Below are 16,992 nucleotides of genomic sequence, written 5' to 3'. Positions count from 1 at the left end.
CTTTTTCAGATACATATAGGTTTTTAAAGTCTTTCTAGCAAACTGTGATAGCGGCACAGGTATTCTCCTGGCCACCTCTTGGCCCTTTCACAGAGCCCAAACGGTAGGTCTATCCTAACAGATCTATCAACCATAATTTGGCACCAGCAGGACACTTCAATTATGCAAAGTTGCTGCAGCAAAATAGGTCACGACACATGTAAGGTGGCCTTTGCTACTGGCAAATATTTCTTCGTGACTTCCCAAGAGCAACAGTAACACACATTTCTAAATTGCAACTCAACCTTTTAATCACAGGGCTATCATGAATTCTTACTCAGGGAGACTAGCCAGTTACCTAGTAACCACCTGGCAGCCCAAAGCAAAAGAGAATGGACTGTATGTTGGGCTAATTACCAAACCATATGGGAAACACTAGACTAGATCTGCAGAGGATAAAAAGCGTAGATTAGCTAGCATATTATAGAAATTAACCACAACAGGAGACTTTTGAGCCAAAATACGCGAGCTATTTCCATGAGAATAAAATCACAGGCATTTATGAGTCCTGTGGATCATACTATCATTAAAAACAAACAACCCATTTAAGCAACTATTTGTAAGATAAAAGAGCATTATTGTATTTATTGTTCCATCCACTGCAGCAGAGGGCTTGAGACTGAATGATCGTTTACCAGAAGGAGCAATTTCTAGGAAATTGCAGTTCAAACCTCCATCTTATTACTCCCTTTGTGATGTGCAGATATATAGTCCATGGGAAAGAAGAAGAAAAATTGCACAGCAACATACATAAACTAGCCTCTTATGACACAGCATTTGCAACGGTTAGGGCTTATTTTACTGCACCAATGCCTGTGTTTTCGTAAGATAGAATTTCTAAGTCTGGAAAAAAGAGCCGACTTGTAACCCAGCTGCAACACTGTCTGAGAAGGGAGATCTTGGCTTCCATTGTTTATGCTCAAATAACCTCTAGGTTATACTGCTGCAATGTGTTATAGAGCTGCATTTGAACGGAGTTCAGAAATTATAGTGCAGAACATGGTGGCTAGACTGTTAACTGGGACAGGAAGGCATGAACATTTAGCACTGGTTCTGGCCCAACTGCACTGGCTGACAATCTCTTCTCTGGGCCCTATTCAGAGTGCTGCTTTGACCTACGGCTTGGAACCTGCCCAGACCCCAAGATCATCACTCGAGGCCCCTCTCTGCACATCACCTCCAAAGGGAGGCCTGGGAGACAGCAGCAAGATTGTGGTCCTTTTCTGTAATAGCTCTGCATCTTATTGGAAGCCAGCCAAAGTGGTTGGGGCAACCCCATCAGATGGCTGGCATACAAATAATAAATTATCATCATCATCTTCTATGCTCTCTCCAGGAAGGTCTGCCTGGCACCACTGTCATCATTCAAGTGCCAGGCAAAGCTTTTTTATGACTATTTCCCAAGGGTTTGCAAGGCACCAACAACTGAATGTTTTTATTTTACACTTTATTCTATCACTCCTCCTAGATAAACACAGAGTGAACATTTAAGTGGTGATGCACAATCACTCTGGGAAGAGGAGAATGGGAGCTCAAACTCTTGGGTTTGGCACAGCAGTTTCAGCTGTCCTGTCCCCATCTGTTTATCAGGTACCTCAAAGTCGGCTCCCAGCAGAACTGTGTTTTGCGAATGGCAGCTTGCTACATTTGGGGCTGATCAGAGACGCTGAAGCGCCAAGGCATTTTCAATGGAAATACTTCTGTTTCATTATCAGTTCCACATTATAAAATGTTAAGACTACATTAGGTAGTCTTCTGGGTTATGATACAAGACATCAGCATAATTTGCCTTCGAGGATATCTGGAAGGGCATTATCAACTCTGATAAGAAGGCCTGGAGGAATCACTTATCCCCATTTGAAAACAATTATCATTTTGTTTCCTTGGGCTTAATTCTGCTATGATTTGTTAATGCACTCAGATGTGACACGAACGGTGTGATACAGATTGCAAAATAGCAATTCTGCAGTACAAAACCAAGTGCATGAAATCTATAGAGCCTACATAATAAAGTTTAGTAATAAAATAATTGCAAAGTAAGATTATATCACTTTCAACTCAGTAAATACAAAAGGACACCTTGATTCTGATCTCATCAGTCCCTCCATCACAATTGTTTTGTGGACAAATCAGAGGAATCAGGCTGAGGGAATTTGGCAGACAGGAAGACAACCAAGATCTCTTGGGATATGGTTACCAACTCCCCATTTAGGCTCTTGGGAAGCTGTGCTTGCTCCCTTCAGAGAAAGTACAATTTCGCTGCTCTCTGTAGGGCTAGGACAAGAGTCTGTGTGTTGCTTTCCACAGCTGGTACATTCATCAGTAACACAAGAGAGATGCATATACGTAAAAAGGGATCCACAATTCCACATGCCATGGTGTGCATTTGACCCCTGTTGGGTACAGATAGCCTAGCCACAGCTATCCATGTCCTGGTAATTTCAGGGGTGGACCAATGCAATGTGCTTTATGCAGGGCAATGTACTTTTATGAGGCACAACATCAATATGCTGGTGACACCTAGGATCTACCTGTTCCATCCGAATCAGGAGTGGCAGTTGAGCTGCTGAGCCATTGCCTGGAGGCAATAATGGGCTGGATATGAGCCAATAAACTGAAGCTGAATCCAAACAAGATAGCCACACTATGTATTTGGGGTTCTTGAGCACAGGAAGTAGAAATACTACCAGGTGTGGACGAGGTTGCACAGGGGCATTATTTGGGGTGGCCCTTGATGCAGTACTGTCACCTGAAGCCCAGGTGGTTTCAGGTTGCCAGGAGTACCCATTTCGAACTGTTGTACCCAGCCTTCTCTAGGGTGAAGGGGAGGTGAAGCACATACGTAATAAATAAATATGTTACTCTAATCCAGTGTTTCTCAACCTTGGGTCCCCAGATGTTGTTGGACTACAACTCCCATCATCCCTGAGCTCTGGCCTTGCTAGGTAGGGGTGATGGGAGTTGTAGTTCAACAACATCTGGGGACCCAAGGTTGAGAAAGGCTGCTCTAATCCAATATAAACTCTAGGATTTTGAAAACTCAGATACCCATATTGTTATATTACTTATGGTATATAGGTGCTAATTTCTGTACGTTGTAACTCATTATAAGCTAAAACAAATGGGTAGAAAAACATATCACTCTTTCTGTTGATAAAGTGGATGTTCTGTGAGCACCAGGAAAATCTACCCTGAGGTGCTTCTATTAACATGGCAGGATCAGGCAATTAGTTTTTAACTTTGTTTAAATTTAAGAACGTCTTCTTAACTGGATTATGGACAAATTAACTGGCTTGAGGCTTTACATGACTACACAGACCAAAACCCCAGAGAGATAAAAATAGAAAGCTTATTAAGACATACAGATAAGCAGGCAAAGTCCTATGGGGTATAGAGTCAATCAGCCTGGGGGGAAATGTTGATCTGGTCAAGTGTTCACAGTTTTAGGAATCCCTAGGAAAAACACTACTCAAATTATGTACCACTAACCTTGCTAGTAAGGGATTTCTACATGGTCAAAATAATCATATTTAACAGGGCAAAAGCAATATTTAAATATGGCCTGAGGCTTGCAGACCTCTTAGGCCTCCCTTGTGCTGGATAATAAGATAATTTAGCAAGTGCTTGCTCAAGTACTAACTTCAAGAGAAGAAAGGACCATGATGGGAATTAGCATGACCTTCTTAACAGTGGCCCCTGAGTTGAGCTGCGAAATTTTACCTCAGTATTTTCACTGAGGAACCTCTATAAAGCTCGTTGACACTGCTTAACGTCTGGAGATTGCAGGGAGGTTTCAAACTTTACTGCTGCTTTTGGAGCTGGGTGCTATAATTAACAGTGTGTTATATTTATGGTTTCCTATGTAATTAAGGAGTTATTAATAATTATATTGGGATGCTTTTTTCCTGTCATGAATTGCCTTGAGCTTACCAAGAGGCAGGATACAAGTGTTATAAAACAAATAAAGAGTCTGCCATCTGAAGCTCTGCTATTTTTCACTTCCATTTCAATTAACAGAAAAAGGCAGAGGGAAGATGTGATTGCGCCACTGTGGCTGCCACTTCATTTTTGTTATTTGCAACATTATTTTTTATGCTAATTTTAGTGTTTTGTATTTTAGGTACCTTTCATCGTTATTTTCGCTAGCTGCTTTGAAAGGCCCATTTCTAAATTAAGACACCCATTTAACTTACTTTTTTAAAAAAAAAAATCTAACCTAAAATCCTTCCTTGAACGTAACTGCAATTTATTGTTCTCTGTATTTTCAAAACAGTTTCAAACCTGCACCTAATGGCTTTCAATTACCAGATCTATAAAAACCAAAATATGGATTTCTTGTGTGGGAGTGTGCCCCCCCCCCGTATCCCTTTGTAAGAAAGCCTAATCATTAGGAGAAATCTAACAAAAACAGCGTCCCATTTATATTAAAGTCCTATTCCTCAACAGTCCAGATTCAGGTAGGTAACCATGTTGGTCTGACGCAGTCAAAATAAATAATAAAATAAAATAAATTGTCCAGTAGCACCTTAGAGACCAATTAAGTTTGTCCTGGGTATAAGCTTTCGTGTGCATGCACGCTTCTTCAGATCAGTAGCACCTGAAGATATCTGAAGATTAATGAAGAAGTGTGCATATACATGAAAGCTTATACCCAGAACAAATTTAGATGGTCTCTAAGGTGCTACTGGACAATCTTCTCAAAAGTCCAGTTAGCAGTCCTTGACATAGTCCGATCAACTTGCTTTGAAGGGCTAAAGGGAAAGGTAAAGGGGCCCCTGACCATTAGGTCCAGTCGCAGACGACTCTGGGGTTGCGGCACTCATCTCGCTTTATTGGCCGAGGGAGCTGGCGTACAGCTTCCAGGTTATGTGGCCAGCATGACTAGGCCGCTTCTGGCAAAACCAGAGCAGCGCACAGAAATGCCATTTACCTACTTGTACTTTGACGCACTTTCGAACTGCTAGGTTGGCAGGAGCTGGGACCGAGCAACGGGAGCTCAACCGTCGTGGGAATTTGAACCGCCGAGCTTCTGATCGACTGGTACCTCCTAAATGAAACAGCCTGTTATTCCTGACTCTCTAGGGAACACTTGTAGCACATCTTTGTTATCACAGGGATTCAAAGAGTGGAGAGACACTACAGTGGAAGTAATCATTACCTCAAGGGTTTATCGGCCCTTTAGTGAAAGGAAGCTGTGGAAGTTACGCTATCATTTGGAACAGGGGTAGGCAACCTAAGACCCACAGCCGGATGTGGCCCAATCATCTTTTCAATCCGGCCCGTGGATGGTCTGGGAATCAGTGTTTTTACATGAGCAGAATGTGTTCTTTTATTTAAAATGCATCTCTGGGTTATTTGTGGAGGATAGGAATTCGTTCATATTTTTATTTTCAAAATATAGTCCGGCCCACCACATGGTCTGAGGAATGGTGGACCGACCCACTGCTGGAAAAGGTTGCTGACCCCTGATCTGGAACAAAAAGCTGCTTCCCTGGAACCAGTCACCTGGCCCCAGGCTCCCTAAGACCCACAAGCCCCCTTTCAGATTCTATGCCTTGAGAGAGATGTTCCTGCCCCAGGGGTGTGGAGAAGTGGGATGAACCCCGAAGATCACAACCAAATTTCAAATGTGTTTGGGAAGTCAGACTTTGCATTCTTTCTGAAATTGTCAAGCTTTATGGGGAAAAAATGTTAATTAGCATTCTGCTATCTGAATCACTTGGGTTTAATTACCAAGGGCTGATTAATGATGTCTCATACTCAAGGCAAGTTTTTGTAGTCCCAATAATATATTTTTTTTTGGGGGGGGGAACTAAGCTCATCACAACACTAGACAGGAATCACCACGCTTCAAGGGCAGATGAATACTGTATTCCTATTCAACAACCTCAGATATGCAGATGACACAACTTTGATGGCAGAAAGTGAGGAGGAATTAAAGAATCTCTTAATGAGGGTGAAAGAGGAGAGTGCAAAATATGGTCTGAAGCTCAACATAAAAAAGGAAGATCATGGCCACTGGGCCCATCACCTCCTGGCAAATAGAAGGGAAAGAAATGGAGGCAGTGAGAGATTTAATTTCTTGGGTTCCATGATCACTGCAGATGGTGACAGCAGTCACAAAATTAAAAGATGCCTGCTTCTTGGGGGGAAAAGCAATGACAAACCTAGACAGCATCTTAAAAAGCAGAGACATCACCTTGCTGACAATGGTCCGTATAGTTAAAGCTATGGTTTTCCCAGTAGTGATGTATGGAAGTGAGAGCTGGACCATAAAGAAGACTGATTGCCGAAGAATTGATGCTTTTGAATTCTGGTGCTGGAGGAGACTCTTGAGAGTCCCATGGACTGCAAGAAGATCAAAGCTATCCATTCTGCAGGAAATCAGCCCTGAATGCTCACTGGAAGGACAGATCCTGAAGCTGAGGCTCCAATACTTTGACCACCTCATGAGAAGAGAAGACTCCCTGGAAAAGATCCTGATGTTGGGAAAGATGGAGGGCCCAAGGAGAAGGGGACAACAGAGGACGAGATGGTTGGACAGTGTTCTCGAAGGTACCAGCATGAGTCTGACCAAACTGAAGGCAGTGGAAGACAGAAGTGCCTGGCGTGCTCTGGACCATGGGGTCACGAGGAGTCAGACACGACTAAATGACTAAATGACAACATTGTTAATATGTCTGTAACGGAATGTTCGACGCTCCCAGTAAGCGTGAATGCCAACACGAATGTTACAGCACTAACCTGCACCATTCGAGTCTATGCTTTTCCCATTCGAGCAAATACTGATTTAGGGTGAAGACCAAGTTCCCTGCTATTTTCCCCAAGTTGTCATTTAAGGTAAGGAAATAAATGTGTCTTAATAAAATTAAAGGGAAAGGGAAAGGGACCCCTGACCATTAGGTCCAGTTATGACCGACTCTGGGGTTGCAGCACTCATCTCGCTTTATTGGCCGAGGGAGCCAGCATACAGCTTCCGGGTCATGTGGCCAGCATGACTAAGCCGCTGCTGTCGAACCAGAGCAGCGCACGGAAACGCCATTTACCTTCCCGCCGGAGCGGTACCTATTTATCTACTTGCACTAGCATGCTTTCGAACTGCTAGGTTGGCAGGAGCAGGGACTGAGCAACAGGAGCTCACTCCGTCGTGGGGATTCGAACCGCCGACCTTCTGATCGGCAAGTCCTAGGCTCAGTGGTTTAAGCCACAGCGCCACCCGCATCCCTTGTTAATAAAATTAAGTACTAGCAAAATGTTTGCCGTTATAGTGGGGTGAGTGTGCGTGTGCACATATAGGGATGATTTGTATAGCTGCTAAGACTGAGGGGGACAGGTAATGCAACTGTCTACATGCAGAGGCACACACGTGATTCCTATCATTGAGGATGAGAGCATCCACTATCTGGGGCGAAAGACATGTCTTGTCCTCACACAGCCCTGTAAGACTTGTTGCTTACAGGTCCCAGTCATCCTATTGAAAAATGTTTTCCTGCTACAGACTGTAGTCTATATGTAAGATAGACACATTTCTAAAACGTAATTTCTACAGCCCCACTCTTCCCTGAGTGGAACTGTTTTTACTATGAAATCACTTCAAGCTTTGATGGGAAGTGATTCATCAAATAAACAGTACCCTATGTTAAGACCACAAACAATATGTACATGTAATATGATGTTTGTAGTCATCATATTAGCCTGAATTAGGGCCAAGTTTACCCAGCGCCCACAAAACCTGGGGCTAGCTCACTTCCAGCCATCAAACCAAAGCAGATCTCGGCTGAGCAAGATCTCCGAATGGAAAACCTGGGAAGCATAGAAAAGGGCTGGAAAAGAGCTCAAATCAAGAGCTCCAGCAGATATAATCAAGGCTGAAAGGCATTAAGTGAAGACAAATGAAGATTATAAACTGGACTGAAGGGCAGACAGAGTGCTTGGGAGGGAAAGCACATAAACAGTGTTTCCCTTTTAACAAGCTCATCATCTCCAGCCACCCAGCATTTTATGAAAGAAGATAAAAAATCCAACCATGATTGTAGCATTTTTAAAAATGAGTCAGAAACAATTGTTAGGCTGAAGGATACACTCAGGCTGCCTAAGCAGGGTGCCTCTGCAATTGTGGCCATTTCAGGGCTTACCTGCATTTCCAAGACTGATTAGATGAAATTTTGCTATGCTTGAGCCGAAATACTGCAGGGAGTCAGAACAGGGACAATTTTCTGAAACATCCTGGGTTGTTGCCTAAGAGATGTTTTGTGTTCTCGGACAACAGCAATTATTCCTCACTGGGATTTCTCAATTGTCGGAAAAGTATAGAGGGCCATCAATGCTGTTCTCTCTTTTGGGGGAGGGGGGCATACCAACCAGTATATATTTCACACACAAAAAAGTTCCTTACAGGCAGTTTTTCTTTTTAGGTGTACTTTAGTCAAAGCTCAATCCGACAAGTGACACAGCAGCATTTGAATAAAGAAACTGACAGGTGCATTATTCAGCCTCACTAGAGAAAAATAATCAAATAGACATTTCACATCATAACTATAGTGTTGCTCAGATTTAACATTTAAGCTATTCCCAAGAGCTATTTCTTAGCAAATTAGTAACAAATTATTCATCGAACGAAATCTCCCCCTTCGAATCTGCTTACTCCAGTATTATTATTTGGGGGGGGGGGGGGAATACATGGTCCAGGGTTCAAATCCCTACTCAGCTATGAAGCTCACTGGGTTACGCTGGGCCAGTCACAGTCTTGGCTATCCTACCTCAGAGGGTTGTTGTGGTGATATAATGGGGAGGTGGAGAAGCATGTTCACCACCTTGAGCTCCTTGGAGGAAAAAGTGGAATATCAATGTAAATATAAAATAAACTGCCATCTGGATTCTCCCCTCAATGTCCATGGGATGGGTTTGCTTTCATTTCTTCCTCCCTTTCTCGTGTGCCCATTCTTTTAAATGGAAACTGGTGAAAAAGCAGTATGCAAATGTGACAAACATATACATTAATACGGTAACCCTACCTCTATTATTTTGATGATTGCAGCTCAAGCCTATGGACACAGTCTGGGTGGAATCCAATGTATGGAAGTGAGAGCTGGACCCTAAAGAAGGCTGATCGCCGAAGAATGGATGCTTTTGAATTATGGTGCTGGAGGAGACTCTTGAGAGTCCCATGGACTGCAAGAAGATCAAACCTCTCCATTCTGAAGGAAATCAGCCCTGAGTGCTCACTGGAAGGACAGATCGTGAAGCTGAGGCTCCAATACTTTGGCCACCTCATGAGAAGCAAAGACTCCCTGGAAAAGACCTTGATGTTGGGAAAGATGGAGGGCACAAGGAGAATGGGACGACAGAGGACGAGATGGTTGGACAGTGTTCTCGAAGCTACAAACCTGAGTTTGACCAAACTGCGGGAGGCAGTGGAAGACAGGAGTGCCTGGCGTGCTCTGGACCAGGGGGCCACAAAGAGTCGGACACGACTAAACAACTAAACAACAACAACTACGCCTGAAGTTTCGACAGTGCAAAGATTTCTGCTTTCACAAAGGAGTGTTTCCCCCAACCCCCACCATGCACCCAAAATCTGTTCTGGAGCAGATCTGGGGAAGGCATTGGGGAAGAAGGGTAAAATCCCAGTGCACGATGACGGGACACAGCAGAGTACCCTCTGCTACAGGTGCAACCTACTAAAATCAGTTAGCTATCCTGACAGTTAATCTGCTAGAGGCTAGAGTATGAAAAGCCTTGCAGGATCAGGGCCAAGAGGCATACTACAAAAGCAGGTGAATCATAATGTCCAAGATCTATACCAGGGGTCAGCAAACTGAGATCCAGCACCGAGGGCCTTCTGGCGGTTCCCTCATTGCGAGAAGTAAGGTTACAGGGAACCAGGCAGAGGGCCTTCTCGGTAGTGGCGCCTGCCCTGTGGAACGCCCTCCCAGCAGATGTCAAAGCAATAAACAACTATTTTACTTTTAAAAGTCATCTGAAGGCAGCCCTCTTTAGGGAAGTTTTTAATGTTTGAAGCTGTACTGTTTTTAATATTCAGTTGGAAGCCGCCCAGAGTGGCTGGGGAAACCCAGCCAGATGGGCGGGGTATAAATAATAAATTATTATTATTATTATTATTATTATTTCAGCAGGAGGCTGGTCCACTGTCCCTTGTGGGGGGCCGGACTATATTTTGAAGAGAGAAAAAATGAACGAACTCCTATGCCCCACAAATAACCCAGAGATGCATTTTAAATAAAAGGACACAATCTACTCATGTAAAAACACGCTGATTCCCGGACCGTCTGCGGGCCGGATTTAGAAGGCAACTGGGCCGGATCCGGCCCCTGGGCCTTAGTTTGCCTACCCATGGTCTATACAGAGGGTCACGGTCCTCAAATGTGGTCCTTCTATTCACTATCACATAGGGAACAGCTTGGGATTGTTTCTTTGCATTCAGAAAATATGAAAGGCTGACTACAACACCAAAGACCAGAAAGAGCTGGAGCCTCGTGGATGCAAGCAGAGAAAGCGGGGCAGTAAAGGAGGCTGGAGGTCCCAGCTACTGCTAGCTGGCAGAATTTATACTACTGTATCAACAGCTAATACCAGCCAGGAAGGAGTGAATTGTTTCCAGGTGCAAAATGAAGCACAAAAAACCCCAGTCAACTATTTAGCAGTCTGCTATAGGGTAACTGCTTAGCACTGCACAAAGGCTACTGAACCAGATAACCTGGGTTCAAGATGTAATACCCAACCATACCCCCTTCCCAATAGTATTGTCATGTTATCACCAGGAATAAATTCCATTGATTCAAACAGGAGTTAAAAGTAATTATGTAGATTAGCAGTGGATTGCCAATCAACAATTAATATTATTTATTGAGGGATTAACACGGAGTTATTAAGCTTATCTGTGTTCAGGAAAATTGTTTACAAATATTAAATGTTATTTCTCTATGAATTCATTAGTAACTGAAATACATGTTCCAACACCTGTAAGTAGTTAATATGTATAATTTAATAAACCAGGCAGATATTGGGGAAAAGGTGGCAATTGGGAAAAAAAATTAAATGGCCAAGATGTGATTTGATGGCAGAATGATTTCTGGTCTGCAGCCTGTATTCTGCCTCATTATACTCCCCTCTGGCTCTAACCAGACTATAATCAGCAGCCACTTCACAGTTAACATTTCATCACCAAATAACACTGTTGATTCAATCAAGCCCAGCAAAATGTTTCCCTTAAGATGCTTTCATCATCTGCATTTCTTGAAGAAATGCCCTTCCTTTCACCATCGCAACTTCTCAGTGAGAACAAATACTCTGCTGCATCTGAAATCATATTTTGATTAAAACATAAATGGAACCAATTGCCTTTCCCCCTCGTTGGCTAACACAACATGCCTTTGTCTGAAGGAAGGCAGGGAGACAGATGAGAGGAAAAACTCAACCTGCTCATTTTTCCACATTTGACAGTTTTCAGCACAAACTGAATTCCTTCTGGATGAAATTCAATCAACAGGAAATACAAGCTATAACCTGAATGCTTATCACCAAACAGGGCAGGGGAGGGAGGAACTGCTAGAGCAGAAAAGCCTTTCAGCAATGAATGGGGGGGGGGGTTGCCGTATTTCATGACTGTTTACAAAGAAGGATGAACACAAGACTACTTTCACCTCAACACTATTAATCAGCAATATAATGATAAACTTAATTGCCCTTATTATTGCTGTCCCAATAAATGAACTCTTGCAGCAATCTCTTTAAATATAAAAAGCCTTTTATCCCCATTCCAGCCTGTATTCATGATAGAAAATTAATGCAGCTGAACATTTCTCAGTCTTGCAATATATCTGCTTTCAGCCCACGGATGTTACATGGTGACATTTTCAATCACATCAAATCCAAAGCTTGGGTTCCAGCACATCATTAAAGACAAGGCAGAAACTATACTCATTCCCCACTACATAGGGTTACACAACACCCATCCATTTGCTTTTCCCAGTACGTACAAGGGCAGCCCTAGTTACATTTTAGGCAAATATACTGATGCCGATTTTTATTTTATGTGGTCACTACCATCCACACAATGCCCAAAGTGATTTACATGCAAAAAAAGGAACGTTGCAGAACACACACATTCCCCGGTTTCTCTAAAAGAATCCTTCTGCACAGCCCCAGAGTAACTTCCAAGAGTTGCCCTTTGCAAAGCTCAGAGGAGGTAGTAAAGGTTCAGAGTATTTGCTGTTCAGGAACTGCAGTGATGCTAAGCAAGTATATGTGTGCTCTTAATTCTCCTTCCAGCTCCCAAGAGGAGGGGAGGCAAATTAGAATCCCAGGTCTTACCTTCCCCACGCTCTTGCAAAATGCAGCGTTCCTCTGTCTAAAATGTGCATGTAACTCCCACAGTACCTCATCACAGATCAGTCTGGCATAGTACACGTAGGAGTCATTCTCTAAGTGTGCACATTCCAATACTCTGCATTGAACATTCATGACGCTTAAGAGGTGCTATGCTTATGAAACATTGCTGCAGAAGCTCAGCTGAGGAAGCATATATTTAGGCTGCAATCCTATGCACGCTTAGCTGACAGCAAGTCCCACCAAACTCAAGGGGCACTTTTGAGCGGGCATGGGCAAAATTACACTGCACTGATCACTATTCAGCTGGATGTATGCCATCTTTACATGCTCCCTATTTTCACAGCCATTCCTGTAATTTGGTCCTCTCCCTACTGGTACTGCCACCCTCGCTCCAAAAGGCATTCTTCCCAGTGTTAGAAACTGAATGGCACCTTAAACCTAGGATATGGGCACTGCAATGGAGTTTCTATGCATGCTTTTTTATAACAAGAATACAAAGCTGAAAATGAATGAACTGCAGCTAAAATCTTATGTTCATTTTTCACATGGTCGAGTCCTCCCCCTGCCCATCCCCCTAATGAGGGTCCCTTCTCCAGTCTTCAGAGAGTGGCTGGATGTGGGGAGGCAGGAAAAGATCCTCCTTTTCTTCCAGAAATGGCAGCTTCAGTCTGAAATCTTAGGCTCAGTACTGTGCCCAGAGCTCAGAAACTGCTTGCATTAATGAAATTCCCTGTCGCAAAGCGCACCTAGAACAATGGGAGATTCGAATGCCAATTTCTCCCAATCTCTTCCCCAAATATTAACCTTTGATATCCATGCTGAGTATGAAGTTTAGATAACCCATCCCAGACTCCTCCCATCAAGATGTTATCTCGCTACCCTCACCTGCCTGTTTTACCTATCTCACTATCAGCAATACCCCAATTTACCCTCACCATACTCCCTTTGCCTAAACAATCATATTAAACAACTGCTTCATGAAGACAGAAAACATGATGTGCCCATCCAGTTCTCTCCCAGGGGCCAATGTTTTTATGCCACACCCCTCGTGCCTATACTAGTGCCATGATCAAGTTCACTCATGGCACCATGCTGGAATTCTTTCAAAACTTCTTGCTGGCATGCCGGCTTGCAAGCCCTAATTCCCATGCACTCCTCTCATATGCTCACTCTGGCTTTTGGTGTATTCCCCTCATCCACCCCCAAAGCATGCTGTTCGATCCCTTCACGATTTCCACCACGGTGTTTCTTGGTCCATCCTGCTAAGCCCCTTGAAAGATTCCCCATTTCATGCTATGGCCCTGTACTAATCCACAGTGTTCTAAAGCCATCTACTTTAAAGCCTTTATGGACAATGCATCGCCATCTTGCTTTTCCTCCATAACGCCCAACAAGCATCCAGAAATCATCCCAAATCCATTTAATTATCCCTTTTGTCTCACCCACAAACACATTTCCCCTTCCCAAACACAGGGCTTTTGTGATACCCCCGTACCAGCACACCGCATTCCCACTCCTGCTACGCTCCTTTGTCCCTGCTACACCAGATATCAGTGTCTTGTGTCAATGCCAGGCCAATGCCCTTTACCATCTCCCATTGCCTCAATGCCTGTTGCCATCATCTGCCTCGTCCCAACCCTTAACTCTAACAGGGACTTCCTCTGTCCCTATCACAGGCTCACCAATGCCACCTGTTAAAGCCATCTTGCCCATGGGATACTGCCACTCTCTAAGACAACCAGCCTGTGGAAGTGCCAGATTCCAAACATCTTGCCAAACCCTGTATCATCTCTACATCAACCCCCCCAACCCCCACTGAGATCAGTATTCTTTTACTGTCCTGCCCCTACCCAATCCTAACATGCTATGTCCCCCAATGCTTACTGTAAAGTCCTTTTGACATTTCCATCCTTTTTAAATTTATACATATCCTGATTCTCCTTCTCCGCCAAGGAACTCAAGGCACAGTTCTCCCTGCCATCTGAACCCTGTGAAGCAAGTGTGCACCAAGAGGGCTGGCCTAAGGTCATGCAGTGAGCTTCGTGGCTAATCAGGGGTTTGAACCTGGGGCCTCTCTGGTTCTCAGTCAACCATTCTGGATTTTCCCATTGCGCCGCCGCCGCCCCAGAACACACAGAAGGACTCACAAACTTAATCTGCATGTTCCACACCACACTGAGGCATAGCTGTCAACCTTCCCTTTTTTTGCGGGAAATTCCTTTATTCCAGCGCCGTTTCCCGCTGCTGTCCCGGATTGTTAGATATCCCATAGACTGTCCCCGGGACAGGTGAGACTGCTGATCCCTTATTTTCAAATCTGAAAGTTGACAGCTATGCACTGATCCATCAACACACAAATGATCCCCGACACACTCCTGACAATTTCCCCCACCCTTCATGCCACTAGAGGTCAGGGGTCCCAATGCAGAGCCACAAACCCTGTCCTCACAAAGCACGGCATCTGTTTCCCAGATCCCCCGGCAAAAATATTTTTAAAGGGTGCATACAAATTAATAAGAGTACACAATCTCTCTCTCTCTCTCTCACACACACACACAGACACAGATATATATACACACATACATACATACATAACATGCATGCGCATGCACAAATTGCCTCTGCTCTCCCCCTCCACCTAAAAAAACAATCCTTTAACCTTAACAAAGCAAGCACTCCGGGGCAGCCTCTCCTCAGTGATTCTGGACCGCCCCCCAAAAAACCTGCCTTGAGCCCTCTCTTGAGCATACCCCCACACACACATTTCACATACACACCACCAGCATCCCCCTAAACATGCCAATACCCTGAGACTGCAGGCCAGAAATAATAAAACCACTAACAAGCCCGACCCCACATTAACTTCCCAGACACACACACCCCGCCCCCCACGACTGCAAGAACTTGGCGGAGGGGGGCACAAAAAAAGGGAGAGAAAACCAAGGAGACCCCTTACACTTGACCCTGCTAGGGTTTCCCCTCTCTCCCATACTCTCTGAGGCTAAGGGGGCAACAGATAGATAGATGATAGATAGATATAGATGTAATATTATGTATGTGTGTGTGTGTGTGTGTGTGTGTGTGTATATATATATATATATATATATGCTTTCGTAGATTTTCACGGGTACAGGAATGCAGGTTTTGGTGTCTTCGGGTGTCTTCCCGTGTAAGAGTCGGGGTGTCTGTGCGACGTTTCGACGAGGTCTCACTCGTCATCTTCAGGCTGGTGCTTTCGGCTTCTTGTTCCCTCTGTTCCAGTAACAAGAAGCCGAAAGCACCAGCCTGAAGATGACGAGTGAGACCTCGTCGAAACGTCGCACAGACACCCCGACTCTTACACGGGAAGACACCCGAAGACACCAAAACCTGCATATATATATATATATATATATATATATATATATATATATATATTACATATTTAATATATTTTCACATTATATCTGTCTGTCTGTCTATCTCCCACCTTTTTCCCTGACGGAACTCAAGGTGGCTATGAGGGTGTCTCAAGGGGGTGGTTACAGAGGGGGTCTATGGGGGGATATCGAGGGGGGTTACCAAGGGGGTCTATAGGGGAATATCAAGGGGGGGGTTACCGAGGAGGTCTATGGGGGGTTATTGAGGGGGTATATGGGGGTATATCAAGGAGGGTTACGGAGGGGATCTATGGGGATCTATCATGGAGGCTCTGAGGGGGTCTATGGGGGGTCATCGAGGGGGTCTATGGGGGAGGCTGAGGGGGGTCTATGGGGGATATCGAGGGGGGTTACGAAGGGGTCTATGAGGCTCTATGAGGGAGGCTCTGGGGGGTCATCGAGGGGGTCTATGGGGGATATCGAGGAGGGTTACCGAGGGGCCCATGGGGGGCTTTGAGGGGGTTTCGAGGGGCTCCCCCCAGCGAAGGGGGGAGGGGAACTGGACGGCGCGTGCGGGGGAGGCTGTTGTTGTTGCTGAGGGGTTTTCTGGCGGGGGGGTGTCCCCCTCCCCCCTCGCTCCCCCTTTCCCACCTGCGGGTCTGGGAGCTGGGGTCCTCCTCGTCCTCGTCGCCTCCGGCTTCTCCTCGTCGGCGGGGCTCCGGGGCTCCAGCCTCCCCTCGCGTAGCAGCAGCAGCAGCAGCAGCGTCCTCCGGCGGCGGCGGCGGTGTCGAGGGGGGAGCAGGAGGCCTCTGCGAGGGAGCCAAGGACGCGGAGCTTTGTGGGCGAGCGGCGGGCGAGCGGGGCTGTGAGGGAGCGCAGCGCCGAGGATCCTGGCTGAGGCGGGCGAGGGAGGGAGGGAGGAGGGGCGGGGGCAGCGCCAGCCGGCAGAACCGTTACGAGCGCCGGGAGGGCAGCGAGACTACAGATCCCGGCATGCCCCGCGCGCAAAGGGATCAGCCCCGCGAGGCGCCCGCCTCGCCGCGGAGCATCTCGGGAGTTGTAGTCGCCGAGGCGTCTCCGCCTCCGCCTCCTCTTGGACTTCGGCGGAAAGGGGCCCGCGGGGCATGCTGGGAGTTGTAGTAGGCTAAGCGCAGATTATTAATAGCTGCTGGGAGAGCTAATAAAACGGAGCTCCATCGCCGATGATGGCGATCGCCGTCATTATAGGTTTTCCTGGGCGGCT

General features: G+C 45.4%; 1 protein-coding gene across 5 annotated transcripts in view; it reads right to left on the bottom strand.

Annotated features, from left to right (window-relative positions):
- FAM168A (family with sequence similarity 168 member A) overlaps positions 1–16,653 on the bottom strand; it is a 188,735-nt gene extending 172,082 nt beyond the window's left edge. The window contains exon 1 of one of the 5 annotated variants that reach the window (XM_082219587.1): positions 16,401–16,653. The gene's annotated coding sequence lies outside the window, so the exon portion shown is untranslated. Of the gene's footprint in view, positions 1–12,372; positions 12,495–16,400 lie in introns of those variants that run through there. The other 4 variants (XM_082219584.1, XM_082219588.1, XM_082219586.1 and 1 more) reach the window with 4 other exon arrangements.
- Between the last annotated feature and the right edge of the window lie 339 nt (positions 16,654–16,992).

Source organism: Podarcis vaucheri (genome assembly GCF_965113315.1).
Source record: "Podarcis vaucheri genome assembly, chromosome: 4".
Classification (NCBI taxonomy): domain Eukaryota; kingdom Metazoa; phylum Chordata; class Lepidosauria; order Squamata; family Lacertidae; genus Podarcis; species Podarcis vaucheri.
This window is presented reverse-complemented; position numbering and strand designations above follow the sequence as displayed.